Consider the following 12,034-nt stretch of genomic DNA (forward strand, 5'->3'; position numbering starts at 1 on the left):
GTGTTTGGAAAGCTCAAAGACTCTGAATTAGGAATGAGATTAGGTTACCTGAAGATAGTAATTTTCAATCTTTTTTTCTGGCTGCCACATACATGGACATATCCAGAGCTATACATTCTTTCCATAAGCTAAATAATTCTGCTCCTAATGAACTTGGCATGAAGTCTCATAGGACTTGCCAGTTACATTACCCCTTCTTAAAAAACAAGCCAGAGCAGTTCTTCATGACTTGCAAGGCCAAGAACTTCAAGAGAAACCAATCTTAATTTCCTGACCACAATGGTTAGTACAGAGATGACTAGCTGAAGGCTGCCCTCTAAAGGCTCTCTATATTGGAGGATGCACACAATATCTATTTTTCCTTTTTTCCTCCTACTAGGAGATTTTACAGGTGATGACAACATGCACAGCTCAAAAACAAACAAACCCCATTAGATTTCCCTTTCTTGTAGTCAGGGATAGTTATATACTAGTTCTGACCAAAGAGATACAAATGGAAGTCACTTCTGGAAAAGCTTTTTTTCCCCCATTTTGAACTTAAATTTATTGGGGTAATATTGGTTAATAACATTATATAGGTTTCAGGAGTACAACTTTATAATACATTATCTATATATTCCATTGTATGCTCACCACTCAAAGTCTAGTCTCCTTTCGTCACCATATGTTTGATTCCCTTAATCTCTTCATCCTCCCCCCACCCTCCTTTCCCTCTGGTAACCACCACACTGTTGTCTGTGTCTATGAGTTTGTTTGTTTTGTTCGTTCGTTTGTTGTTATTTGTTTTATATCCCACATATGAGTGAAATCATATGGTTCTTGTCATTTTCCATCTAACTTATTTCACTCAGCATGATACTCTCAAGATCCATCCATGTTGTCACAAATGGCAATATTTCATCTTTTTTATAGCTGAGTAGTATTCCACTGTATATATGTACCATATCTTCTTTATCCGGTCATCAGTCTTAGGACACCAGTTGTTTCCATGTCTTGGCTATTCTGAATAATGTTGCAATGAACAAAGGGGTACATATATCATTACAAATAAATGTTTTCAAATTTTTTGAGCAGATACCTAGAAGATGGATTGCTGAGTCATATGGTAGTTTTTTATTTAATTTTGAGAAACTTACATACTGTTTTCCATAGAGGCTACACTAATTTACATTCCTACCAGCAGTGTACGAGAGTCCCTTTTTCTCCACATCCTCTCCAACACTTGTTATTTCTTGTTTTATTGATAATAGCCATTCTAACAGGTGTGAATTGGTATCTCATTGTGGTTTTGATTTTCATTTCTCTTACGGCTAGTGAAGTTTTAGCATCGTTTCATATGTCTGTTGGCCATTTGTATGTCTTCTTAGAAAAAGTGTCTGATCAGGTCCTCTGCCCATTAATTAATCAGATTGTTTGGTTTTTTTGTTGTTGTTGAATTATGTGAGTTGTTTATATATTTTGGATATTAGCCCCTTATCAGAGGTATCGTTTGCAAATATCTTCTCCCATTCAGTTGGTTGCCTTTTTGTTTTGTTGATAGTTTCTTTTGCTGTGCAGAAGTGTTTTAATTTGATGTATTCCCATTCGTTTATTTTTGCTTTTACTTCCCTGGTCTTTGGGGTCAAGTTCACAAAATCCTCTCTCTCCAAGACTAAGGTCTACACATTTAGTATCTATGTTTTCTTGTATATATTTTATTGTTTTGGGTCTTATATTCAAGTCTGTAATCCATTTTGAGTTAATTCTTATGTAAGGTGTCAGATGGCAGTCTAGTTTCATTCTTTTGCATATAGCTTTCCAATTTTCCCAACACCAAGAGGCGGGAAAGCTCTTTCAAAAGGAGGAAGACTCAGTCACATTTTTAACCCTCTTCTCTTTTTCCCTTCTTTCTGTCTAGAATGAGAACATAAAGATAAGGGTCACATTCCATAAAGGGAGGACTAGAAAGTTAGAGCGAGTCTTTAATAAAATCAAGAAATTGTTAAACCAGCACCAAATCACCTACCTCCGGACTTTTTTATTTTATAGGGAAGAAAAATACATTCCACTTTTGTTTTGTTTTCTGTTACATGAAGTTGAATCTCAGCCTAATGGATGCTGATGACAACTAATGGAACTAAGTTAAACTTCTGTCCTTAGGGGCAATGGAATAATATAATTCAAAATACTTACTTAGCTGAGGGTGAAAAGACATACCCTAATGCTGAACATCAAAAAGCAAAGTAGCTTGAAATAAGAATTAAGGGTTTAAAGTTATCTGAGCAAGTCCCTTCCCTGTAACTGGACAGAGCATTAACTAAAAAGGCATTGCTTTCCCTCCCATTCAAGATGGGATATTAGGATGCCACTGAGGACAACACATTAAATATATTTAAATATACTCTTTTTTAAATAAATAATAAAAGTTTTAAAAATGAATGAATGAATGAATGTCACAAGTTTTGGTAGTTGAATTACCGGTATGAAATTGCCAGGCCCTCTCCAAATTCTAACACTCTTATTTGGCATGCACTTAAACAGACAGACTCATTAAACATTTAAAAAAAAAAAAAGGACAAAAAAGGGTATACATAGGTTATTTAAATGGTGACAGAGGAAAATCAAGGAGAAGGAAATCCAAGGCTATATGATTTCCACAGATCCAAAATAACTCGGGACAGTCTTGTTTATGTGTGGGGTTTCCTCCAGTCTGATAGCTTTCCTTACTCTGTCCATTTCATCTGTAATTTCTGAAAAACAGCTTTTCCAGATGAGCCTTTAGGTTAGTTTTAGCTTCTCTAAGAAAGCAAATTGCTTCCTATAAATTCCATGGGAACACGAGGCAGAGTATGAGGGTCTATGTCAACAAAACTGTGTAGGAGAGTCTAAAGGATGACATAAATTCATTGAAGGACAAAGCCAATGTCATGGAGTGAGGTCTAGTAGAAAAAAATAAAATCTGACATCAGAGCTTTGAATTTAATTGAGCTAAAATACAGTATTCAGATGAGGGTGACAAAAGTAAGAAATAAACATTTCAACATGACATTTTTAAAGAATCAGAAAGATCCTCGGGCCAGGGAAACATAAGAAAAAAATAAACAAATGAGACTACATCAAACTAAAAGGTTTTGACACAGCAAAGGAAGTCATCAACAAAATGAAAAAAACCACCTATTGAATGGGAGAAGAAATTCACCAATGATACATCTGACAAGAGCTTAATATACAAAATAAAGAAGAAACTCATACAACTTAACACCAAAATAAAAAACAATCTGATTTAAAAATGGGCAGGGGACCTGAATAAACATTTCTCCAAAGAGGACATACAGATGGCCAATAGATATGTGAAAAGATGTGTTCAACATCACTAATCATCACAGAAATGCAAATTAAAACTACAATGATATATAATCTCATATCTGTCAGAATGGCTACTATCGATAAATCAACCAACAAGTGTTGGCAAGGATATGGAAACAAGGGAACCTTCGTGTACTGTTGATGGGAATGTAAATTGGTGCAGCCACTATGAAAAACAGTGTGGTGATTCCTCAATTAAAAACAGAACTATCATATGACCCAGCAATTCCATTTCTAGGCATTTATCCAAAGAAATCCAAAACACTAATTCAAAAAGATATACGGCACCAGTTGTAACAATAGTCGCAGAGATGTAAATTACAGCATAGGGAATATAGTCAACAATATTATAATAACTATGTATGGTATGAGATGGGTACTAGACTTACTGGGGTGATCAATTCATAAGGTATATGTGTCTAAGCACTATGCTGTATACCTAAAACAAATATAATACTGTCTGTCAACTGCAATAGGAAAATAAATTAAGAATGGTTTTGAAAAAGATAAAGAAATAAAAATATTTTTAAAGAATCAAAAAGTTTGTAATTACAGTATTTTCAAAGATCTTTTCCATCTCCCACTTTCCTAAAATAAACAATAAAACTAAGAGTAACATGATTTAATAATTAAAACTGCACAACTAATTTTCCACACCTTGGTTCTACAAATCTGAGAGGGTAGAGAGGACAGGAAAGTAAAGAGCCTGGGATTGCTGCAAATAAAAGAAATACTTTTTATATTACTCAATTTTACACCAAAATCACAGTGTTATTTTGGAAAACATACCCTAATAATGACAAAAATAGTAACAGCTACCACATAATAATTACTATATACCGGGCACTGTTCTAAGCACTTTATGTGTATTAAGTCATTGATTCTCATAATAGTTTTATTCCTATTAGACTGATGAAAAGAGGCACGAAGACTTTATAAAATTTGCCCTAGGTCACCCCCTGGCTATAGGCAAAGAGACACCTGATTTGTTGTGATGCTCTTATATCAGTCGGGTGCAAAGCAGACATACAGTCCTTTGTTTATCCTAGCTTGATGCCTGGGTTGGTGGCTAGAGCTATTTTATGCCTGGGGCACATAAAATCATATTGCTGGACTGTTTTCCTGGGTCTTGGGGAGAGATGAGAAACATTGGTCTTATAAGTAGATTATTAATTGAGGCTTTAGGGAATGTCATCTTAAAATGTTCTGTGGAGATACAATCATTCTGTGCTAACTTCTGGACAAAGATAATGTAAACGAGTGATTCTTAAAGAGTGAAAATGCCACCTAGTATGGTTTTCATGGCATTAGTGCAATAGGATATGGATATATGTTATTCTACACATAAAACTGATTGCTATGAGATCAAGTATAAGTGAGTCACAATTGGCTTTTAGAAAGTTAGGGGGTCTGGTATGGTAAGAGGTCATATTATTTCATAGGGCTGTTATGGCGAAGCAATATATTCTTAGGAGCAAAACTGAGTACAAATTCTGAGTCTCTGCCACTTAACTGGCAGTATGATCTTAGATTCACTTAATTGGCCTCTTTCTCACCTGAAAAGAAAGTTTTAGTAATAGTACATGTCTGAGCTGTTCAAAAGAAGAAATACATGAGAGGCATTTAAAAATGGGGCCTGGCACAGTTATAGCTAATATATGAGCACTTAAAAAAATTTTTTTTTTTTGCCCAAGATCACAAGTTTGCTAAGTGGAGAAGCCAAAATTAAAATAAGCAGTCTGATTCTGGAGTCCATGCTCTTAATTAATCAAATTGGTTAATATCTTAAAGTAATTTGGAGAGTCAAACTGGACAGAACTGAAATGATTTCTACTTTCTCAGTATCCTGTCAACGTACTGCTCTCTACTAGTCACCCAAATTTGAATCTCTGAGGTAACCTTTCACCTCTCAGTGCATTCCATATTGAATTAGTCAACCAACCAAACTCTGCCCATTAAATACTCCATTACCACTCCTATTGTCATCATCCTGGTAATCACACAGCCAAAAAATTGCATCAGCTGTTCAAGAAGCCAATAGCTCACGCCAACCTTATTAATAAAACATCTTTTTCATATAAACAGCAGGTCTCTTATACCAGTTGTATGGAAATAAATATAATTAAATATTTTACATTTCCCATAAAATTTCTCCTTATTAATTTTAGTCCATTATTCCAGTCTATGTATTAACTTTCCCTTCCAGATATATAGCAAACACAAACTAAGCAAAACTTTAAACTAAAAATGTATCAATCACATTCCCTATTCAAACGACATACAAAGGCTTTAAAGTTTTAGTACTAGAAATAAAATCTACAGGAAAAGAGAGTAGCTGGATCAAACTGAGTTTTTAACCTTTTAGTTACACTGGGAGTGGGGGTTGGAGGTAGAGTGCTCTCCATTCAATTACCAAAATCATGACTTATATGACCTTCAAGGGAGCACAGTGCTTCCTTTAATCCATTTTGGTTCCAATGAGTATCAGTGAGACAGTTTGGAGACTTTTAAAGGTCTTTATCAAATAGAACCAAATAGAAAAAGAGGCCAAGAAATACAAATTGGCAGTTACAAACAGTCACAAAAATGTAAAGTACAGCATAGGGAATATGCTCAATAACATTGTAGTAACTATGTATGTTGTCAAGGGGGTACTAGACTTATCAGGGGATCACTTCATAAGTTACATAATGTCTAATCACTCTGCTGACAACTGAAACTAATATAATACTGAATATCAACGGTAATTGAAAAATTTTTAAATTTTTTAAATAAATAAAAAGAAGCTTAAAAACAGTCCATAGCATTCAGTAAATCACAGTGCTCTCCAATCTCTTTCACTTCCTGCAACACAGACGATGTTATTTACACAGTATACCATGGTAAATCACAAGATTGCTCACAGTCAGTGGTCTCAGGATCCCTACACACTGATGGCCCAGCTGGGCATTACTTGACAAGTTCCAAACTCAGGAACTACAATTTATTTGTTCTCAGCATTCATTAGTTCTAATCATTTCCGAACCAGAGCTGTCCAAAGCCCTGGAACTACTCCGAAGGCCCCTCATGGAGATTCCTTGCTTCCCAGTTCCCTTTGTGCCAGGACGTGGGAAGTGCTGTCTCCTCTTCTTAAGAGGCAAAAAGAAAGAATAGTTCATTCTGACCTATACTTGACCCCTCCTGTTTTGTTTGTTTTAAATCTGGAAGAAATGACTCCTAGCTGCTTGGTAATTAACTGACAATATGACTGACTTCAGTCAATTAGTGTACTCTTATCTCCATATATGAGGAGTAGCTACCTGAACCAAAAAGCTAAGGTGATCTGATATTATAAAATACATTATTAGCATTTGAAACTTGCCACAGATATTAATCTAGTATGACATAAATTAGATTAAGTTCATATTATCCGATGCATTGTAATGTTTTCATCTCCTGTGGCACTGTAGCTAACACCTCTAAAAATGACTTTGAGAGCAGTAGCAAGGGCTCGTGGCTCCACTAAGAATAGCTGGCTCTAGTCTCTAGTCTCCAATACGATCTGGGCCAAAGATAGTCAAAAATAATGTCCAAAGATTTGCCAGTTAGAATTTAAAAAGCAAAAGACAACTTAAGATTCTAAACATACACTGATACAGTATAACATCAAATATTACATGGAACCATGTCCCCATCTTAGTCACTTCAACTTACGTAAGTGTCTGAAATCTTACTTAGTATAATGTAATTAAAGAGGGTGGTAAGAGTCCATATTCTGCCCTGCATATATTCTAGAAATTCCAATTTTATTAGGTTAAGAGTCCTATATATGTAATTTATGACACATCCAAATATTGTAGAACCTCTAACTTTTGAAAAAATAATTTATATATGTATATATTTTAATATAATTTACAAACAAGCCCTTTCGATGGGGAAAAAAAAAAAACTAGAATAGTAACCTGAATAGGTCAGGTTAAAACTTTTATAAACTTGTGGAAAAGAACAAAACCATTGAAGATAATGTGCATAAGACTCTGATGGTGAACATATATATAAGAGGAAGTCCACCACCACTATAAAAATACAACTAAACTGAATATGAGCTTTAGCCACATCTGTCTTATTTACCACTGTATTGCCAGCACTAACACACTGTCCAGTACCTAGCAAGCTCTAAGAAAATACTTAAGGATGAATCACTGGGTGTATTTAATAGAAGCTAAAGCTACATGACCAGTTGGGAAGAGTATTATATACAAGCTGATTTAATTGTCAAAATGAGGGGTAGAATTTGACCAGAAAGCCTTTAAGGTTCCTTCAAACCCTAAAATTCCTTTAAATTTTCATCACTACCCAATGAACATTTTAAATGAGCGTCAACTCTATTACAGGAAGGGCCTTTAGAGAAATGTCTACCAATAACTAGAGGTTGCATCATAACCTACCAGTCTTTTTATATAAATCTTTGTCAAGCAAGGAAAAAAAAAAGAATGAAAGAGAATCAGTAAACATTAGTGATCTTAAAGGTTAAATCAACCTTATTTATATATTTCCATATTTAGAAACTAAACAATTATATTAATCTAAAAAATGTATTAAAAAATAAACCTTTAAATGTTGTATTATGTATGCTAATAAATAATTAGGGGGAAAAAATGCCCCTATTATCAAAAGTGCATGTAATCATTTTTTCTTTATAAATCATTTTAAATTCTCTATCAGTTAAGCAATTACTTGGTTATGGGATTGATTTTTAAATAAACAGGATTTTTATATTTGTACTTACCTAGCTTTAATGATAAATCACAAATATGTAACTACATCTCTTTACCCTTTTCTTTGTCCTTGTATAGAATACAAATATTTTTTAAAATATTGTATCATATACAATATTACAGAAAATTATAATTGCAGTCATGTATAACTCACATTTTTGAATAATTCTTAACTACTTTAGGTCAAGAAAATAATACCTGTTGCTTTTCATATTAAATACATTTTCTTTAATAGTTTGCTAAGGTTAAAAGTATATAGTTAGAATTTGGTAATATCAAAGATATGCCAAATTCTAAAAGCTATTTAACGTAGCTCATTTGCTTGTCTTTAGATTATTTGGCAGGCAGAAATGGGTAAATGATTGCCTTGATTATTTATAAACTAATAGGCCATCAATTGTTCCTGTCACTGCTTTATTATTTTTTAATAGTACTTACCAGTTCTCATGTACTATATAATTTACTTACTCATTATAGTTAGTGCCAGTCTCTCTTCACTAGAAATTTAAGGTCTAAGACAGAGATTTTACCTGGTCCACTGCCATATCTTCAATGCCCATCCCAGTGTTTGACACATAGTAAACACTCAATAAATATCTGTTAAATAAATTAACTGGCATTAAGTCATAGTTAAATTTTCAAAATGGCTATAAATTTTAAAGTAAAAATCTGGAAAAATGAGCAAACTACAAAAAAAAGTTGTGTTTCTCCTTTAAGTACTCAGAAGCCAGTTTTTTAATGATCTTTTTTTTTTTAATCACCAATTATCTATAAGTTATTAGTTTCTAGACTCCACCCCTGTCCCATTTTCATGTTTAGGAAACAATCCTTTGCTCTTAGTAATAGTGTCACCTCATTCTGCTTTAAGTTGACATTGTCACCAACAGGTAACAGGCTGTTCTGTGAGATAAAATGATACATATTACCTAGGTAGAACAATATTATATAAGTAAATATTCATGAAAAATTGAAAAGCATTTCCAGAAATTTTAAAGAGGCCACATTCAGTTTAAAAGTTAATGGAATGTGAGGGTGGCTCCACAGTATAGTGGTTGGCATGTCTGCTTTACACGCAGAAGGTCCTGGGTTCGTGCCCCAGGTGGAGCCATAGACCATAACCCAGGTGTGCCAGGCCCCGGGTGTGCCAGGCCCCGGGTGTGCCAGGCCCCAGGTGAGACAGGCCCCAGGTGAGACAGGCCCCAGGTGAGACAGGCCCCGGGTGCACACGTGAGCAAGTGGGAAGAGATGACCCGCCTTTAGAGATCCAGTTCTTAAGGGGAAACAGCAACATTCATAGGTCAGGGGTGGAAGTGGGGGGAGGGAGGAATGAAAGAGGGGGAAAAAAAAGAAGTTAATGGAATGAGTAGAAAATGTTATTTATGAGCAGGAAGCCTTCCTGTGCCTCTTTTCAACTCAGAACATGTCTCTTCCTCCATTTCCCTGGCCTGTCAGAAAGTAAAACATTTAAAACCAGAATCCCAAGTCCTATCTCATCTTGTTTATCAGTAGTGAGAAGTCTCAGGAAAAGCAGTCACTGCCTGGAGAAAGAGCCCAGTGAACATCAAACAATGGAAACCACAATTAATACACAAATTGATGGCACTTCTCATGTAAGTTTTATAGTAGTTTATTTCCCTTTCCAAATTAAGAACATAGCACTGAATTTGAGAAAAATACTGAAGATCTTACTACCTTTAATAAAATTTTTTAATCAGTTATGAATCCAAAACAGAATCTAATTTTTTCATTAGATCACTATGGCTATCATAATCAAAGTTATTCCTGAGTTCACACATAACATAGATATTTCTTCAGTATCCTCAAGGGATTGGTCCCAGGGGTTTGGACTTCAAGGATACCAAAGAATCCAAAGATGCTCAAGTCTCTTATATAAAATAGTGTATTATTTGCACATAGCCTCCACACATCCTCTTCTATACTTTTAATCATCTCTAGATTACTTGTATTACCTAATACAATGTAAATGCTAAGTACATGTTCAGTACAGACACAATCATCGTAGGCCTAACTTCATAGTGTCAGCAACAATGTAATATTTTCTTATTTAATATTTTCCTTGTGGCTGGTTGAATCCAGGATGCAGAATCCACTGGTGAGAGCTCATAGATGCGGAACCCGTGGACACAGAGGGCTGTACACTCTAGCTTTGCAAGAAATAAAAGCTGCCAACTCCTTAATTACCACAGATTTATATCATTAGACCTTTCTGATCTTAGTGGTAAAACACACTTCTATTTGTGTCTTTCTAATGCCAGTTAAACCTTCCTCAATAGAATAAGACTTAACCATTTTTTTTTAATTTAAAAAAAAAAGTAGGAAAAACCCCATCTAACACAAAGAATAGAGTATTTTATTTTAGTTTTAGAAAAGCTTTAGCAGAGAGACAAAAGACCAGGGTTTTATTATCATCTCAGCCAACATTAAGTAGGTTTATGACCCTCGGCAAGTTACTGAATCTCTAAATTTCAATACCTAATTTTTAGCATAAATGAAGTGCATTTCAGCACTTAATATAAATTCGACTTACCTAAAACTGTCAGTTTTATCTTTAGCTTTCCAAATCTTGAATTTACACAAATTTTCCCAATTTTTAAAATGATATGTCTAAATTCCCACAAGCTTTTCAGATTCTGGATAATTCTTGGCCTAACTTCAAGTATCTTTAAGCTAGCCAGAATTAGCTGTTTAAAGAAATAAACTTTACTAAAGATTTATTATCTTTAAGATTAACTTGAAAAATGTTGACTCAATTTTTATCTTTTATCATATTTGAGGAGATGTCAGAAATCATTCCTACTATCCCCCTTCATGGACACATTTCAGTACAACACAAAACTATTGCTGATAGAAGGACAAGCTGCATATAAATACTTCTTTCTAATTGAGACATATGTATATAATTTCAAGGCATTTCTTAAACATAAGGAAAATCTAGTGATATAATTTGCTATAACAGTAGACACAGCCATGTCATTAAAAATTTATAACTGACTAATACACTTTTAATTCTCAAACATTAAAAAACTTTTCTTCAACAAATGTACATATCTGTGTTTTATCACCTCAGTAACACTCTCCCCCTAAAGCTTTGTATATTAGTTAGTGATATTAGTACCACTAATAAGTACCACTAGAGGCCACCAAATACTTCGCTTTTAAAAAGTGACACATGTATAAATTGTAAGGACATGACTATGTACAGTAATATCCATAATTGGCAAAGTTCCACATGAATACTCAAAGCACAATAAAAACTCAAGCCAAAAAGATATGAATATATTTCATGTAGTAAGTAGGATGTCTAGATCACCAAAGATCTTGATTAGACTAAGAACCAGGGAGTAGGGGGATGGTTAGTACCAAAATATCATTCCTTACATACCTTTGAAATAACCTAGAAAGTTGATGCTCTCTCTAAATAGTTGTTGCCTTTTATAATCAAATTACATACCTATGTATAGGTATATACTGATACAAACAGATAAATAAAATCCCAGAGTTCAGTATTCTTTTCCTCCACATCACAAAGTCTTTCACATGCAATAATGTTTTTATATCTAAAGTTAGCTACCGTCTATAGCAATTAAAACTTTAAAGAAGCTCTACTGTCAAAGTCACCCACAGATTTGAATACACCCAAAATTCTGGCTTCAAGGGTTAAATCTGGCAGAGGAGAATAGCTAACACCTAAGAAAACTTTGCTCTGAGTTCTTAGGGAAACTGCTGCTAGTCTCCCTTGTCTCCTCTTTTCTTCCAGTGTCCTCCTCCTCACTAAAGGTGAACAGCAAAAAATAAAGGGCTCCCAAGTAGCATCCAGAGATTCTGCAGAACCAAGTGATATCTATGAAACAAAATGGGACTTCTTGTAATCTGACTATTTGACACACTATTTTTCAAGGGTTTTCAAGTAT

The 12,034-nt window shown here is 34.4% G+C and overlaps 1 protein-coding gene and 1 non-coding gene across 5 annotated transcripts in view; one reads left to right on the forward strand and one right to left on the reverse strand.

The window, feature by feature from the left end:
* Positions 1-12,034, reverse strand: part of SBF2 (SET binding factor 2) — a 367,203-nt gene that overhangs the window by 297,138 nt on the left and 58,031 nt on the right. The gene's annotated exons all lie outside the window — the stretch shown is intronic.
* LOC112469563 lies at positions 4,300-4,444 on the forward strand. The gene has a single exon (XR_003042681.1). It is a non-coding gene; the product is annotated as a small nucleolar RNA SNORA48 (small nucleolar RNA).

Source organism: Pteropus alecto, unplaced genomic scaffold, assembly GCF_000325575.1.
Source record: "Pteropus alecto unplaced genomic scaffold, ASM32557v1 scaffold461, whole genome shotgun sequence".
Classification (NCBI taxonomy): domain Eukaryota; kingdom Metazoa; phylum Chordata; class Mammalia; order Chiroptera; family Pteropodidae; genus Pteropus; species Pteropus alecto.